The sequence below is a fragment of the Ambystoma mexicanum genome, chromosome 6q (assembly GCF_040938575.1).
Source record: "Ambystoma mexicanum isolate Mex_15411 chromosome 6q, UKY_AmexF1_1, whole genome shotgun sequence".
Taxonomy (NCBI): domain Eukaryota; kingdom Metazoa; phylum Chordata; class Amphibia; order Caudata; family Ambystomatidae; genus Ambystoma; species Ambystoma mexicanum.
The window spans coordinates 986,935,825-986,954,310 of record NC_090937.1 but is presented as its reverse complement, the minus strand read 5'-3'; the positions used below and the strand labels follow the sequence as shown (position 1 = coordinate 986,954,310).

Below are 18,486 nucleotides of genomic sequence, written 5' to 3'. Positions count from 1 at the left end.
TATGCGTAGGTTTCCAGGAGTTTTGCCGGGTAGGGAATGTTTGAAATTGGCCTATAGTTGGAGAGGTCTTCTAAGTCGCCACTTGTGTTTTTCAGAAGTGGTTTGATATATGTTGATTTGAAGGTCCTTGGTACAGTTCCTTTTGCTAGTAATAGATTTAGAAGGTTTCTGTAATATTCAGCTGGCGTTCCTTGTGCGGGGATTGATTTGTAGATGTCCGGGGACAGGGATCCATGGGTGATCCTGCTTTCTTCGTGTGTTTTACCAGCAAGGCGAATGCCTCTGCTGATATTTCAGGAAAGTTTTTGAGTTTGTGCCGTGGCACTGTTTTAGGTTCGTTTGGTTGTATGTTGTGGTTGGTTGGTCTGTTTTGTATGGTTTTTTCAGATGTCATTGATTTTTTTCTTGAAGTGGTTTGCCAGGTCGTTGCATAGTTTCTCTGAGGGGGTTGTGGTGTAGTCGCAGCCTGGTGGGTTTCTCATCTTTTAATGATGTTAAACATTTCGTTTTGTGTGTTGGTGGCATTGGTGATTCTATCATCATAATGCCTTCTCTTCACCTTTTGAATTTCCTTCTTGTATGCACGGATTTGTTTCTGGAACAGTTTTTTTTGTCTGGGTTGTATTCTTTCCTCCATTCCAGCTCCATCTTTTTGTTTTCCTTTTTCATAGCGCTTAATAGTGGGGTGAACCATTTCGCTTTTGCTCTTTTTTTGATGGTGTGAACGGTTTTTCTGGGGCGATCTTGTCAATTGTATCTGCAGTCCATTTGTGTAGTTGCTCCGCTTCCCTGTCTAGGTCAGCTAGCTCTATTTCTGTAGTTGAGGGTTTGGTTAATTCCAGTTGTTCAAATAGGTTGCTTTCTTTGACGTGTTTCCAGTTTCTTTTTGTGGTGGTTGTGAGTTTAGGAGGTTGGATGCAGACTTGAGTAGGCAGAGTGATAACGAATGGGATGATAAGATGGTCGCTCCACAGTATTTGTATCGGAGGTGCCGTGGTGATGAGTTTTTCCCTGGCAAAAATTGCGTTGATGGTGTGTCCTGCCGAGTGTGTTGCCCCTTTGACTAGTTGTCATAGTTTCATGGTAGTGAGTTGTTCTATCAGTGAGCAAATGAAATACAGGTGAGGGGAATCCCAGTAAATCCTGACATGTTCATGTATGGGATTAGGGTACTGGCTAGAGCTGTGCCTGAACTGAGGAGAAAGGAGTGGAGGGTGCCCTCTGATTTTGTGTTCCGCCCAGTAGCTGCCCCTGAGATGGTTGCTGGCATAATTCTGTCCTTAGATCTGGAAGGGGTGAAAGTGTCAGCCAAGAGAATTGTGACAATAGGCATGGACCTTCATGCGAATGGCGAAACAGTGCTGTGCATTGACCCAAACGTACAATTGCGTGAGCTAACTGACAAAGAATTGTTCACTGACGATCACAATGATGGGGAAATTGTGTTAGAAATAAGTATCCCTTGTGATGTTATGGTACAATACAGAAAAGTGCCAAGCCCCCTCACCCCTCATGGCTGTCATCAGTAGACCACCTTCCTTCTGTGACACATATATACAACAAGTGCCTTCCCACCTGTGAACCACCAACCCCCGTGAAATGGGCCTGTTAAGAGAAGTGACCCCTGTAAAAATAACACTCAAACCCAGAGGAATATTGTCCAAAGTAAAGCAATAACGCCTGTCCAGAGAGGCCGAGGAAGGGATTCAAGAAACACTGAGCACACTCCTAAAGCAAGGATTAATCATCACCTCAAACTCCCCATGGAATATGGCTGTGTACCCTTTTAAGAAAGGGATAGGGGGGTCGTGGCAAATGATACAGGACCTCTGCCCACTCCATTATATTGTGCAAAAGGAGTTCCCTCTAGTCCCAAACCCTGCTTCAATTTTGTGCAGCATTCCAAAACAGACAACTCACTTTACTGCAGTGGATCTGAAGAACGCCTTTTTCTCAGTGCCCCTTGACCCTGGCTCGCAATATCTCACCGCCTTTACAACACTGGGTGGGTATGAGGTATGAACACAGCTGTTTGCCCCAAGGGTATTGTGAGAGCCCCAGCATATTCAATAGGATATTGCACGTAAATCTTGGCAATATTCAAGTTCCAAGTACCAGTATTCAGTACGTAGACAATCTCCTAGTCTGCAGTAAGAATGAAGAAAGTTGCGGAGAGATTCCATTGTCCTCCTCCAGGTACTCGTACACAAAGGGTACACGGTAGACAAGAAAAAACCACAATATTGTCTGAATGAGGTCCTGTACTTCGACCAATTGATCTCAAAAGATGGCAAGAGAATAATCCCTGATAGGGCGGAAAAAGTGCATGTCTCAGCCAGACCGCACACAGTAAAAGACATGCAGCAGCTTCTCGGAATATGCAATTACTGTAGAGCATGGATTTTAGATTATGCAGCGTACACAAGGCCCCTTTTACAAGGTCCAAAAGAAGCACATAAAGACAAGCCACATATCATTTGGACAGCGATAATGCAAACAGCATTCAACAACCTAAAAGAGTTGATCTCCACAGCCCCAGTCCTAGCCGCACCTGATTATGAGCAGGAATGTTATCTTTTCTCTCACTCCAATGGAACTCTAATAATAGCAGTATTGAGGCAAAAAATCTCCATGGGTCACAGACCTCTAGCCTACTAAAGCGGCACACTTGATTCAGTAATGCAAGGCCACTTCACTTGTGAACAAGCTCTTGAAGCTGCCACCTTTGCTATTGAAAAAAGCTCAACAATTGTTATGGTGTGCTCCGTCACCCTGTATGTGGAACACTCCCTGTTTGCAATACTCGAAAGATCAAAACCCACCCTCACCACACAAAGGGCGTCAGTGTACGAGATAATCCTCTCAAGCCTAAATATTAATGTGGTAAGATGTAAATCAGTAAACCCAGCCACGTTCCTTACAGAAGCATCCACTGTCCAAGAAATGCAGACACATGATTGTGCCATGTACGAGGGAGAAGGTGATGGCATTCCAAAAGCAAGGGAAAATTCTTTACAGGAGGGAGAAATGTTCTTCGTTGATGGGTCAGCATCCATTAGCCAAGAAACAGGTGAAAAACATGTAGGGGCCGCAGTAGTGAGGATGGAAGATGGGGAATATGAGACACTAATCAAAAAATGTCTGCCCATCCACTACTCTGCCCAAGCTGCAGAGCTAGTGGCATTGATTGAGGCCCTCCATGCAGCGAAAGGATGTGCGTTGACAATATACTCTGACTCAGCATATGTAACCACAACAGTACATGCTGGGCTATCACGATAGAGAAGGAGGGGTTCAAAAGGGCTGACGGGTCTCCGGTAAAAAATGCAGAACTACTGAATAAGTTGATTGAAGCCCTTGGAGGACCCTCTGCACACACACACACACACATAACATGGACAAAATATCTTTGGGAAATGCAGCCGCAGACACAGCAGAAAAATAAGCAGCATATCTTGCCATACCTAGGAGTGTAGATGCATCTTAACGAGTAAAGCGGAAGAGCAAAGAGTGGAGGGTTACAATGCACTACCCATTGCACAAATATTAGTACTACAGAGTAGATCCCCACCAACGGAGCAAGAATTGTGGACCAAACGAGGGAGCACACAGTCCCCCACTGATCTACTATGGAGACAGGACACCACAGGTATAGTGGTCATGCCCGAACAGCTACTTTATGTGGCATTCGAACAATTGAAATTACCCGCCCGTACTTCATAACAGCACATAGCAGCTGATCTCCAGGAATATTGGTTCATCTGAAACCTCCAGGATTATCTCAACAAAATGGTAGTAGAGTACACAACATGCCAGGTGTTGAACTCAGGGATGACACTAAGAACGCTGTGAGGAACCCTACCCTGCCCCATGGGCCCTTTCTGTCAACTGCACATTGATTATGCAGACATGGGAGAAAGATGCAACAGGGCAAGATATCTAATTGTGGAAGTGTGCCCCTTTGAGTGGAAGCAGGGCCCTGCGCCCACCCAGACACAAAGTGCACAGTGAAGTTCCTGGTCAGGGAAGTCTTTCCCCAATGGGGGATATGTGATGCCATACGAGCAGACAATGGAACCCATTTTGTTAACAATCTGTTCAAAGAGTGACGTCACTGCTAGGAATAAAACACAAAATGTGTTTGATTTACCACCCAGAGGTGAATAGGATTGTGGAGAAAATAAACAACCTCCTTAAAAGTAGGTAATCAAAACTCTGCCATTTCCTAAAGAAAAACTGGGTATACTGCCTACCCTTGGCACTCTTTCAGCTGTGCACCCAACCTAGCAAGGACCACCATCTGTCCCCCCATGAGATTGTTATTGGTTGATGCATGCAGACACCACTGTCACCAGTGAGAAGGGCATCTGATGCACACAGAACAGCCACTGTACTGGGGGGGGGAATTTAAAGAATATCTCACACAACTCGCAGGAGCAGTAAAATGCACCGCAAAACAAATTGCGGCACCCTTTACCATAGAAAGTGAAACAGACACAATAACTCCAACCCAAGACATTCCAACACAGCCTCTGATGCCAGGAGAGTTAGTATACGTACGTAGTTTTGTGCGGAAATGTAACTCTCCAAGATTCCATGGGCCATATGAGGTAATATACTGCACCCCCCTTGCTGTAAAAGTGAAGGGGCTGCGGTACTGGATGCATCTCTCAGATGTCCGAAAGGCACATGATATTGTGGCACCAGAGACACAAGGTAACAATAAATGAACACTGCACTACCTTAGAAAGAGACCGCAAAAGGAAAAAGTCAGAGAATCATGAAGATTGTGAGAGACAAAATGTAGTACAAAAATATACAATAATTGAAGAATGATGAAACTCTCTCTCTCTCACTCTCCCTCTCTCCCTCGATCACGCTCTCTCCCTCTCATCCCGTCTAAAAAGTTATTAATGCCCACCCCATTTTATCCTTTTCCATAGGTGCAACGATATTGGAGTTGACGCCACTAATGTTAATGTTCCGTTAGATAGCAGTAGGAATAAGATAAGTGCAACTCAAACTTACAGTTATAACCGTGGACTACACTTTGTTACAATATTTTTTACAATTAGAATGTTCATTTTAGGGTTTTACTGCGGTGCTACTTTTATCTGGGGGGCTCATATAAAAGAAGGGGGGAGGTGGTGAAATGGAGGGGAAGCAGTAATATATCTTTACATCTAACAAGTCTGCATAAGAATGCAACCAGAGTGACCCAAGAAATTGTATTATTTGTAAATAACGGAACTGAAAGCATATCTAATGCACTCAATGTTACGCTGCCACCCCTGCCATTTTTACAGTCCCACAAGCTACCTCACAACCTAACATAATGGCCCTCATTACAACTCAGGCGTTAAGGGTTTAACGGCGCTGTCGGCGCCGTTAACCCTTAACGCCTGATTACAAGTGTCCCTTTGCGGGTTGGTGTTTAACGCCTGCTTTTAGCAGGCGTTAATATTCCAACCCGCAAAGGGACTTTGGAGCTAATTACGGCACAGTAATTTACGGTGCCGTAATTAGCGCCTTCCCCATTCCCATTATGCCCTATGGGGGCAAAAATGGGAATGGGGAAGGCCAAATGGTGAATGGGGAATTACCGCCCCACTCACCTTGGAATGGGGCGGTAATTCCGCCATCCACCATGGCAGAATCGTAACCTTAGCGGCATGGACCATGGTGCTAATAGCACCATGGTCCTCCACCAAGGTTGTAATGAGGGCCAATATCTACCTCAGCGCTTGATGAAATGTATGATTTGTTACTCACCATGGTTTCCAATATGATATTAAGTTGCTCTTCCCCCATTATGGTATACCAGCTAGCAAATGTAAACACTGATGCAAATGTAAATACTGTTATGTCCCCAGTGTATAGTACGCAATCTATAGTGCCAGCCACCATTGATACCGTGTGTAGTAGCTCCCAATCCACGTTGTGCAGTAGCCTAATGCTTCCACAAATGTACAAAGATCCCTATGTAACAACGACAGACTGTGTAGAGGTCTGGCAGGGAAACATCAATCTCTCTTGCATAATAGAAGGAAGAAGAGGCAGACACATCAACATAAATATGATGCTTACCACTGCTTACGGTTGGATAAAGTGGAGGATCTTTGCCATCCCGGGCAGTCTAACAGTTGGTACTCAGACATGAGTGCCACGGGAAGGCGAACGAACAATGGGAACTGCTATGTGTGTTCCTTGATACTAAACACATCCGGGGCACCAAATGTTTTAGTACTTCAAGAGGCACCTCTGGTAGAATCACATTGTCTCATCCACCTTGCACTATGTAGGACCCACAGAACCTTTCAGGCACACACAGTAAAAATGAATCCCCCCCCACCCCCCCAGATGACAGGATTTGCAAAAAGGGATCAAAAGGCACAACATGCTTCAAATAACAATTCCTGGCTATAGATGGCATAGCCTTTGCAGAAAACAAATGTCATGAATCAACGTTTACGTGCAAGGCTGAGAGGCTTTGTGGCCTCCCTGATGTAAAATTGTACTTTGTAGAAAAGGCGTGTGCACATATATGGACTGAACATATCACAGAATTGACATGGATCACAGCTCTCGAAAAACCCATCAAGTTACAACAGGAAGAAAATGATGTACTGTGTTTATATGGTGAAAGAAGGGTATCCATGGGGTCGAACAAATACTGCAACAGAACAATCATTATTTCTGGATCTCCGAAAAGGTACTGCAGCCCTAATGGACTATTACTGGGTGTGCGGCAGAAAAGCATACTTGCACCTCCCACCATCCTGGAGATGCTACTGTGCTTTAGCAATGCTACATTCCGCACTGCTGATCGTACATGAGGAGCATCTAAAGGGGGGAGCAGTGACTGCAGATGGCCAGACAGCACCAAAGCCCACAGAGACACCACCCACAGCATCAGCCCCCATCTTTTGAATACTGTCAGAAGGTGACCAACACGGTCATCTGTTTCAAAAGAAATGCTCCTACAACTAGCTGTCTCAAGATTCATCTGGCTTACTCGCACAGATCCCAGATGAATATTTTCAACTAAGCAACGACAGTTTTTGCATCACTCCTGCCAAGTATCCAACCAAGAGCGAATGCCAAATGGCTGCAAATTGTGCGGTGTAAGCTGATCCAACTGGCGAATGATACTGAAGAAGGATTCAACGTTATCAAGGTAGAATTAAAAGCACTCCGGCTGATGACAATTCAGAATAGGTACGTGCTCGACCTCCTCACAGCAATGGAGGGCGGGGTTTGCAAAAAGATCGGAAGTTCATGTTGCACATTCGTACCTTCTGCAGATGCTGACAATGGCAAATTATCACTCATGAAAGCAGCAGTTCACGAACTTGGTACCAGAATGTTGAAGGAGGCCGGAGTGCAGGAAAATGACTGGTTCAACATGACATTTGGATGGGTACCCTCATGGATTAAAAATGCAATGAAAATGCTGATCTCTATCATCATATTATTTCTGCTGATCTTCTGTGTATGCCAGTTAGGACTCTGGTGCTGTGCAAAGGCAATCCCAAGTAGTGTAATGATGATGGTGACTATTGGTAATAGAAATAGTAATAATAAGGTGCCTCATGATACTAAAGAAGCTCAAATAAAGACAGGTGAGAGTAATGAGCCCAAATACCGTTTGGTGGCAATTTACCACACCGGGGATGAGGTGGACAATTATTATCATACCACTATCACACAACCACAGGATCTTGAAAATTACACAGAGGCGTGGGTGGACTTAGATGGGGATGAGGGATGTATATATATATATATATATATATATATATGACCTGTACCTGTGAAGAATATGCACAATGTGGGGAAAGTTTGAGAAGTGTGTGCTGAGCTTGGATGCCTATAAAAGATAGACCTGCATGGGCGGAAGCTGAAAGAAGGGCTAATGAAAGAAGAAATACTGGGGGAGGGTATTTGTTACTGTAGGAGTAACGAAAGGGTGGTGTTTTGAAGGAAACGGTCCTTTCCCACCCCCTGCCTCGCAGCTGAGGTAAAAAACCCACAAGTAGGCCAAAGGGGGAGACATGCCCACCCCCACGGTACACACCCACACGATATAACATATAGATTCACACGTATCGCATAGCCCATGCCCCTGCTATGAGACACCATTTTGTGTTAGGCCAAGACACTGTCTTTTAATTAGGTCCAAAATGCACGGCTCTGCGAGGCTGCAGCACTTGCACCCTGGCCCCTCACATTGAGGGACCAACCATTCACATATTAGGTCAGCTCCGCACAAGCAGTGTTCTCACGGAAGTCCATTCGTTCACTGTCCCTTCAATGTTGCAAATCTCTAGTATCATTCTCGCACAGAATGCACTTGGCAAAGGGCGTGGGACAGGGACAAGCTACAGCACAAACATCCATCCATCTCCACTAAACCTTGCCCCCTCACTATCCACCCCACCAGGCCAGAGCTCACCCACCCAGACCCCACGGTTCCTTTCGTGATAAGAATCTAAATCCCCACACATTGACCATTCCAGAACACCAACCTTAGACCTAATCTTAGGTAGCAATAGGTTCTTCCAAATAACAACACATGTCTGTTCGTATCATGGGGCACTAGAAGGATGGGTAGTAAATTGAGCCCCCAAAAGAGACACAGTGCGCAGAAGGTGCAGTATCAATGAAGCCCTGAATGTGGAGGTTGGCATGCCCATATATTGTCCCCTCTCTACAAAGAACCCCCCATGTGATGTCTAGATATCTGCCATTACTCAGTTCCTGTTGTTTAGCTTAGATAGTTGGGAATGTTGCACCTGCCTGACCTGACCCTCACTGCATAGATAAGCCCAGCTGACTCATGTGCCACAAGATCAACTGGGAGCAGTGGCCAATTAGCGTCTGCCATCCCCTATAGAGCGGGCTGTGCCGTATGGCCACTCCAATCAGCACTGTGATTTTTGACTGTATTTATGTTATCCATGACTTTTATAATGTGCTGCCCGTGTAATTTTTGGCAGAGCACTCTCGGGCAGCAGAGTTGTTTGCTTGCATAGTTTATATGATAAAAACTTTGTTATCCTTGCAACCTATCTCTTGGTCTCATTTCCTCAAGGGGTGTGTTACATTATTTTTGCATCAGAATTGGTACACATGTATGAGTGGGTGCCCACACATGCTAATGAAATAAGGCTTTAATTCCTTGCCCATCACACAGATAATTGAGCTACAGAGACGTGCAACACCAGAAGAGCAGGAGCTATGGAAAGGGGGGGTGCTCAGTATCCCCCACAATTGCATTATGGCAACAGGACAGTACCGGCAAACCAATTATGCCCCTCGCATTACTAAAAGTAGCATTAGAACAGCTTCACCATCCTGCTCGCACAACACAAGAGAGTGTTGCAGCTCAGATTGCGGAAGATTGGTCCACCCCAATCTGGCAGAGCATATTGCTCGCCTTCATTGTTAACTATGCTGTGTACCAAAACTATACGGCAGGGCACATGCTGCGAGCAGTGAGAGCAGCAATACCCAGCCTTACCGGACCTTTCCAACATTTGCACATTGATTATGTAGACATGATCCAAAGCAACAGCTACAAGTACATATTGGTAGTCGTAGCCCTTTCTCTCGATGGATCGAAGCCGGTCCGTGCACGTACCCTGATGCGAACTGTGCTGCAAAATTCCTTGTACAAAAGGTATTTCCACGATGGGGGATGTGCGAAATTGCTTCGGTCTGACAATGGACTACATTTTGTGAATGAATTTTGAGCACATCACAGCCCTGCTGGGGATTAAGGATACATTTTCTTCCACTTATCACCAGCAAGAAGATGGAGTTTGTGAAAGCCTCAATGGTCTGCTCAAAGAGAGAATAGCCAAATTGAAAATCACCCTGAAGAAAGGATGACTCCATTGCCTACCCTTAGCCCTATTTGCATTACGCAATAAGCCCGGCTCAGACCATAACCTGACTCCTCATGAACTGGTGGCAGTACATGATATACACTTGTCCTGGGAGGATAGCTCAGCAGCAATGTGCTCGCCTTGGAAGCAAGACGACACAAAGCAACACAGGTTCAATCCCCGGGTCCATGCTTAGAAACCTCTGGGTATTTAAGCATGTTATAAATATGCAACTGAGACAAAAACAATTATGCAACTAAAAATCAAACTATTCCTGTAACAGCGCATTGATGCCCACAGGCTGTGTGAGCACTTTAAAAATGCAAAATAAATAAATAAATACATATACCTCTTGTTCCTCCCACTAAAGCGCTAACTGATGCCCATAGTGCTGCTGCTGTTTTAGGATCTGAGATGCATGAATACCTGGCGGAGATCACGGATAGTGTTTCTTTCATATCCCAACAGCTTCGAGCACAGGCTGGAGGCCAAAGAAAAATGATGAAGATGATCAACAGCTAGGTACACAAACACTATTGCAACCAACCACCCTATATCCTGGGGACACCGTATTAATAAAAAACGTCACTAAGTCTTGGCACAGACCAAGGTTCGGTGGTCCCTTTATTGTGGAAGATACCACCCTCACTGCTGTTAATGTTCAAGGCAGCAAGCCTGAATACACCTCTGGAGGTGAAACCCTGTAAAGGCGAGACCCACCTGCCCCAACTCCCAGAAATTGAAGTTGACGAAGAAGTGACAAGGACCCAAACTCAGTCCATCACAAGGAGCAAACAACAACACACAGTGAATTTTTGAAAGCATGCTGTCCTTTTTTACACAAACAAATTAGTCTGCTCCAACAAACTGTAGCCCCAAGAACCTTTTACCTGCAGCACAAGGAGGAAACACACTTTTGATTCAGAAAGAAACAATTACAAAATGTTACCTTCCAGATATTTCTCTTTGCTATTCTCTCTTTTGTAGTGAACAGTTAAAGTGCATTTAAGAAAAGCAGAGTACCGATTCTTGCTCTATTAGTAAATCCTAATACTATGTTCATTTTCGGGAGGATTTTTCTAGAAATAGTGATACAATTTTTCTTGTAGAAGGTTATTTATTGTTTGAGACTTGATGTGAAAGTTTCACACAAAAAATTATGATGAATATTTTTAGGTTTGCAAATACAGGCTCTTATCACACAGACAACACAATATGCATGCATCTTTGCAACATGTGGACTCATCTGCAAAAATGATTGTGGCAATATTTTTTGCTTTCTGCTATCTCTACCTCTTTACCCTCCTGGCATTACAAAAGGTGACTCCCTATCATGTACCCGAACCAGCATATGCTGATGTGATCCTATCCCCTGTTGAATGAAGCAATGACACAGTACTTATCTATTGCATCTAAACACACAAATGGAATCAAGAGAAATGCTGACACTAATTTTGAACACATAAACCCCTAGATGGCTGATTGGGCCCACGTGACAAATAATATGTGATACATGCACATGACCCGGCTAGGGCGAGAGATATCAGTGGAGAGTTAATATGTGTGCTCTCTCATTCCCTATGCCATGAGTGCTTCTAAGACATTTGTAGCTTCTGAAATACCAGCAACAAGGGCACAGTGCCTAATGTATTTGGCGCTCTGTACAACTAGGGGACAATCGCAAGGGAAATGGGCTACTTTGCGATGGATGTCTAAAAAAACATTCCCCTTTGAAGATAGTTACATAAAAACCAAGTCAATGATAGACGACTATTCAAGCAGAAGCAAGATGATTCAATATATATATTAGACGGCCCACAAAGAAGAGAAGCCAGAATTGTAGATCAAAAGGAATTGTAATGGCCACCTAATGTGAAGAGAGAGATGGGGGAATGCTAAGCACAAGCACTCCTGACAGTACCAGTAGAGGTGGTGCAAAAAGATAATGATGAGTGCCTTAAGGATTGGCTGGAGTACTCCAAGTTACTCCCATAGGTGGAGAATGAAACAGGCCCGTACACATAATACCTCTCAGGAATGCTTCATTATGTTTCCAGAATGATGGCATGGTCAAGGTGGGAACAAAGAAAGGTTGCAAGCGCATGTCGAAGGCAAATGGCATGAAAGTTGGCACTGTCAGTACTCATGGACCACTATTGGGCCTGTGATTCAAAACCCTATATGCAGTTGCCACCAACTGGGGAGGGATATGCTCCTTAGTCTTACTAAAAACACCAGCCCTTGTATACCCCAGAAGTTCATACAAGTAGGTGAGTTTCCCAAAATAGATGCACACCAGAGAAAGACAAAATCCCTGAACCTTAAGTGGGCAAAAAGAAGTAGCAACTACATGTCAGACAAAATGGAAGCAGCACTTGATGAGATACCAGATGAACATAGACTGTTCAGTAGAGCAGAAGTCTTCTTTGCTTTGGTCATCCCCGGGATACAAGCAAACACAAATGCTAAGGGGTTGAACATAACTCGTTGGGAACTGCTACAAACAATGAACTTGACAGTGAATGGCTTTAAGGCCATAATGGAAGAGCTCAGAACACTAAGGCTCATGACACTTCAAAATAGATACATACTTGATAACAGCCATGGAGGGTGGTGTGTGCACAAAGATCGGTCTGTCCTGTCGTACCTATGCGCCTGACCACGATGATCACAGATGAAAGAGATGTTACTGGCTGAAGCAACCCTACCGACTTTATCCTGGATCAATCGAAGAAGAGGAAGAAGAGATAAATCTACAAATTATGGAGGACATGAACATGCTGTAACCAAAAGATGAAGATGCTGTCACCACTGAAACTGATACTTATAGGTGCATTAGACACGAAGGAGATATGCATCCACTACAAAGCTACACAAACACTAGGCCAAATTGCAATTAGACATGAAGAATATGCTTGCATCCAATAGGTTAGAAAACACATGCTCTCGGTACCCGGAAACGCAAGAGGCATACAAATACACATAAAGCTTGCTTAACTCAGAAATGCAGCAAAATGAGTGGCCATGTTAAAGAAGATGGATGGTGCAGCCACATTCTAGTAGAAGACATCGAGAAGCCTTGTAGCTGCAGGGGCACCTGGCTCGCTGAGGTAACAGGTAATTCAGACGTGAGAACCCAGAAAATATTTGTATATCCTGTGCCAAGGTTATCATGCACAGGGAAGGGTTGGCTCGGGACCCAAGAGAATAGACAATAGCAGTTCCCAGGCATGAGACGCATTTCTCTTAGATTAAGCAAAGAAACAAAAAATGCTGAAAGGCCAGATTCCCATTAACCAAGGCTTAATATTGGGAGCAATGTAACTCACACAAGTCACTAGAGGCTAGGAATGGTAATGACACCTGCATCAGTCAGGGCTAAAATCCTACTTAATGCTGAGCAGAATAATTCAAAATGTGGTTTCCACACATGCGACCTACAGTTGGAGAATAATGTCTATTGATCAGACATGTTTTCACCTGTATCAGATAATAGGTGGTGTAAGGCGGGGCCACCAAATCGAGTGCAGCCAATGAACATAGTAACCCCTTTGGACAATATATCTAGTTGATCCCCTTAAACAATCCCCACCTCATAGGTTTTCTATGATGAAACATCAATTGTGAGGTCATCCTCGTTTTTAAACCTCTATCAAGCCTGGAAATATTCAAGAGCGCAGAGATTGTCTTGATGTTCACAGCTGTCCCTGTTTTTTGCGAGTTTTGTTAAATAAAACAGGTCTTTGTCAAATTCTTTGGACTCTACTGTTTTTGGGCGTGGGATTTCCCCTGGTCTCTCCTCATTGTTAACCCAGGGGGTTTCCAGCCCTCCCTTGCAGCTACCTGGTCACAGGCTACTCTGTACAGATGGGTAGCCAACATTCTGCAAAACATTAGGAAGTGTTCCAATGTCAGGTTTATAGGAATGACATTCCAAAGTGGCTTCAATGTTAAGAGATGTTTCCCTGATTTTCTTGTATTTGTCTGGGCAGATGGCAAGTAAGTTGTGGGGTGTCGTTCTTAAATGTATGACTGGTGTATATGGCTAGAAGACCTTGGACAGTGAGCCTTGGGCATAGCCAGAAGTGCCTAGTGCAGTATCCATAGTGCCTTACATTGTGATCTGTTCACCCCTGGGCAATCAGTGTAGTGTTTTCAAGGCAGAGGGGATGTGATTGGCAGTTGTGAGACCTGATTTTTAGAACACCTGCATGGATAGGATTGCAGCAGTCTATATTTTAGATTACTACTGAAAGTACTAAAGCAATTTTGTGGGGGATGCCAAGTCCACTCCAATCTGACAGGATTGGATGTGGCAGGAGTGGATGGACTAAAGCGTGCCTGGTGGCTGCATAACTTGGGCGGGTGACCCCCTCCCTTCCTGTACAGTAGTGGAACAGGAATTCTGGAATCAGGTCAAAAGAAGGGGCGAGGAAAAGGGTTAAATGGGTCTGTGTGCAGAATATGTGTATTTTATCCATTTAGGCAAAGGCAGTTGCACTGCATCCAGTGCTGCACATCCTGAAGGCAGTTTTCCACTTGATATGATATGATAGGTTATTTATAACGCGCTTAATACCCCGAGGTTTCTAAGCGCTGACCTGGGGATCAAACCTGTGGTGCTATGTGTCGTCTTGCTTCCAAGGCAAGCATGTTGCCCCTGAGCTATCCTCCCAAGAGGGACCATATTCGACTTTTGCCTGTACCAGTTTAAAGTAGAGGTGGTGCTGTCTGTATAGAGGTGAGGATTAAAGTAATCAGCTTCCATGATTAAGGCTAGGTGGATCATATAAGATGCTTAAGAGGATTGGTGGGGAAGCCGTTTCTTGGGAACCACTGACTTTAGTGGTAATATTTGATGTTAACAATTGACAGCTGTAACGTTCAAATTGACAGAATCTCTCTGTGTCGAAATTCAAACTTAAGAAAGTCCCACAGTGGTAAATTCTACGTTACACTTCACAGCAGCTAAGTTCAAAATGACAGAATCTCACAGTGGCAAAATTCAAAGTGACAGAGTCACAAAGTGGGAGAAATCAGAGTGAGAGTTATACAGTGGCAAAAGGTCATAGTTAACTTAAGGAAGTCCACCGCGTCTGGTTGGGGCAGTTAGGGTATATCTATGCTTATCCCAACCGCCTTCACAGCCAATATCTCCTGGGACATGTGCTAAATTGCAGTTTTTTGCATATACCACAAAAAAGATGTCTTGCTACATTATGTCTTTTCTTCCTGGTGGTGGGCCTTGAGTTAGAAGTCTCCTCTAACTAGAGTTATGTAGCGGATAGTTGGTCATTTGTAAAGCGGGCACTATTCGCCAGTCCTTGCAGTTTAACCAGCATCGCTTAAGATTCTGCAGCTTGTATTTTAACGTTATTCCATTTAAAAGCCTGCAATTCCCAGCATGCATAGAGCGGTGTTGACTAAGTAACTGGGACTGGCTGAAGGTGACTCTCGTGACATGAGGCCAGTTGGCAGCTACGCAGTCAGGAAGCATTGCTTTGCAGTGGAGCATTTTGAGAGCTTAAGTTGCGTCGCTCAGCAGCAAATGAGATCCCTGCAATTCTTGCCTGACTGCATTCCTGTGCCCTGGGCTCCTGGCAGCAGGCATGACCAGTGGCTCGTGTAGGCAACAGTAGAGGCTAGACATGTACTCCACGAGTATTGTAAGGCGGCATAGCGAGTTCAATATCATCTCTCGTATCAGCTGCAAGCACGGACGCGCATATCAATAGAGCGTCATTACGTTTAAAAATTCATACTGTCCTGGATGAAACGTCACTGGCATAAAAGACACGAGATATTGGAATTGCAAAGAATTATAATCTCATAAATGTTCCTCACAATTGAGAGGGCGGCAATTCGACAGTCTAGAGGTCCCCTGTTTATTAAGGTTAGCTATTTGTAAGATTACCTGCCACACCTAGAAATCATCTGTGACTAACAACCCACAAAACTCCTGTGTTAAATAAATGTGGTGTTGTCGTGTGCGCGTGATTACATCGCCTGGACTTGGCCAGAGCCGTTTGCACCCTCGCTGTGCACGGCTATGGCTTTTGGAAGCTGGACCTCCCCGGGGTGTCTGTCTGGCGTGCTCTGTGCTGCCTCGGCACTGGCAGGAACGTTTGTTGAAAGCAGATTTAAGTGCCTTCTGTTGCCTCTAGCAACCTGGCCTCGTCCAATAAAGAGAAACAAGAGCCGTCACACAGAGTGCCGGAGACCGGGGAAGGAGCACAGGCGCCCGGCACAAGCCTCGGAGGGATGTGCGGGGATTAAGGCGCCGGAGTTACACTATCAGTGGGACAGCGGCTGGAGAAGCTGCCGTTTCAATTGTGGAACCCATTTCAAATCTCAACAACAAACCAAGTAGGTTATGATACTGGGTCCAAGAACTCTAAAAGATGGGTAAGACGTGGGGTCATCACCACGCGCGCTCTATGGTACACAAACGTGACCTTGCCGAAGTTCGTTTCTTTTTTCTAAACTGGTTTATTTGCATTTACAAAAAGCAATACACAAAATGCCATTATTCAACAGCATCTTATTCAAACGCTGAAGTTGGCTTCAGGATACTAACTTCAGCGACATACAAAGGCGCACGTTCAACGGTCGCACGTCACAAGGTACTGGCTCAGAGAGGAGAGTGAGGGGTGCAGCGGGATAGGGGCACAGGGGGGAGCTTTGTTCTACGCTATTGGTTGCGTTGCCCTTTGGCAGCTAGGGAGGGAGCAGGAAGGTGGCAGGGGAGTAGGTGTCTCTTGTGTTATGATTATTTTATACTGCACCTGTCACCGCCCTGGTGCTCTATTAGCGCCGAGACTTGCCTGCAGGCTGGAACTGGCTTATAATATGGCAACGCCAGAAATGCCAGCATTTGATTATAGTATGCTCAGTTTTTTTTTTACAGAATTGACCACTTGTGTGGGCCAGGGGGGTCCGGTTTCATAAGAAAATATGCTTTAAAATGTATTATCTGCAACATGTTTTACCAAAATTACCCTCTGGGGAAAAACTCAGTCTGTTCTGGATACTTATGAGTTGTAATGTCTGATTGTGGGCCACTGTTTCATTGGTGTCTGGCCTGATTTTACGCCCCAGTCCGACTCTGCTTTCCTGGAGTGTAGCGTAATGTACCTCCACCCACGTCACGGCATTCTGTGTTCCTATTTAGTTAAGGGGAGCAGTGTGTGACACACTTTCAGTCTGCGCTGAGCTTGCGCAGAGGTCCCAAAATACCTTAGTATTGTATTGTAGTCATCAATTTTATGGCGCCATTTCCCCATTTGTATGGCCTCAATGCACTTTGTGTTTGGAACGCCCTCCGGGACCAAAGTCCATGTATGGGAACATTCTAGGAGTTTAAGATGCATGTGTTCATTCTGCCAGGTAAGGACTTAGATGGGCTGGCTGGCCCCACTAAGCAACCCAGAGGTCAGGCATGTAGGTGGGCGATGCCTGCAGTTTAGGATAGAGTACTAGGGTAGGAGAGCCGATATGTGTCCAGCTAGACCGAATTTTTACATAGTTTGTCGTTGTTCACTAATGGCAAAGGTGTTGAGGCACGTCAGGGGTTTCCGTGTGGACGTGTATGCGAGCTACTAGACCGGATTTGACATAGCCATAGCTGCATAAGTGCATGGATGGGGAGTTGTGCCGGTGGCAAGTGCGCACAGACGTGGTGCGATTTATACTTACCATAGACCCGCACAGATTTTGTCTTTGGTGTCAATTTTCTAAGGTCTCTCAAGGCGATAGGCTGGTCGTTCGAGTGCATCTTCTGGTGGGGTTAGACTCCCTTTGGCAAAGGACCTGGATGAGGGCATTCTTTGAGTGCAATAGGTAAATAAATTAGCTAGACCGTGCCACCTATGGCTGAGATAAATGGTATTGTTTTCTGTCCCCAGCGGAAAGCACTGTCTAAGTGCGTTTTGGCGCATCTCTATTCCTTGCTCGAAAGCCAATTAAAGTGCGTTCGGTGCCCAATAGCCCAAGTTGAACTGGTGCATTTCCTCTCTACCTTCAGTGAAATCTGTGGGTTGAGCGTTCTGAGTGCTTGGGTAAGCCCCTTGATAATCAGGTAGGGCCATCCAACTGAGTGCATGAAGATATCTGTCCCCCAATTGAACTTGTCCCACTCCAATTGCTACCTCTAGCGGTTGGTCTGATCGGAAACTCTGTCCAGTCCATTCCAAGCGGCCCCATCCAAAGTGCAATCAGAATTACAGGTGTTGTTGGTGACCAATATGTGCCTGTTATAGTGTTGGTTGTCTGGGCAGCGGCTGGAGGGAATGGGGGTGGGATGTATGAATGTCTGTGGGGGGGCAAACGGGGAGATTTTCACAGAGTGCCACTGCAAATGCTGCCGGCATATGCAGAGGTTTGAAAATGTGGTGTTTAGTTGTGTCTGGGCCAATACTTGTGTGCGAGGAGCAATCAAAGCACAGAGTGGGAGAGGGATTTCAAGAGGAGGAAGGAAAAAGGCAGGCTTTAGGGCATTGCGGAATGCGTGGTGATTGCCAATGCTGTGGATGTGGAGATTCAGGGAATTCTAGTTGATGGGAGCTTGGGCGGAGAAGGAGGATCCACCTAATCTGGTGCA

General features: G+C 45.1%; 1 protein-coding gene across 1 annotated transcript in view; it reads left to right on the top strand.

Moving 5' to 3' along the window:
* Nucleotides 1-16,092: 16,092 nt before the first annotated feature.
* LOC138516409 (EF-hand calcium-binding domain-containing protein 6-like) overlaps nucleotides 16,093-18,486 on the top strand; it is a 697,038-nt gene continuing 694,644 nt past the window's right edge. Inside the window, exon 1 of the mRNA XM_069631506.1 lies at nucleotides 16,093-16,253. The gene's annotated coding sequence lies outside the window, so the exon portion shown is untranslated. The remainder of the gene's footprint in view (nucleotides 16,254-18,486) is intronic.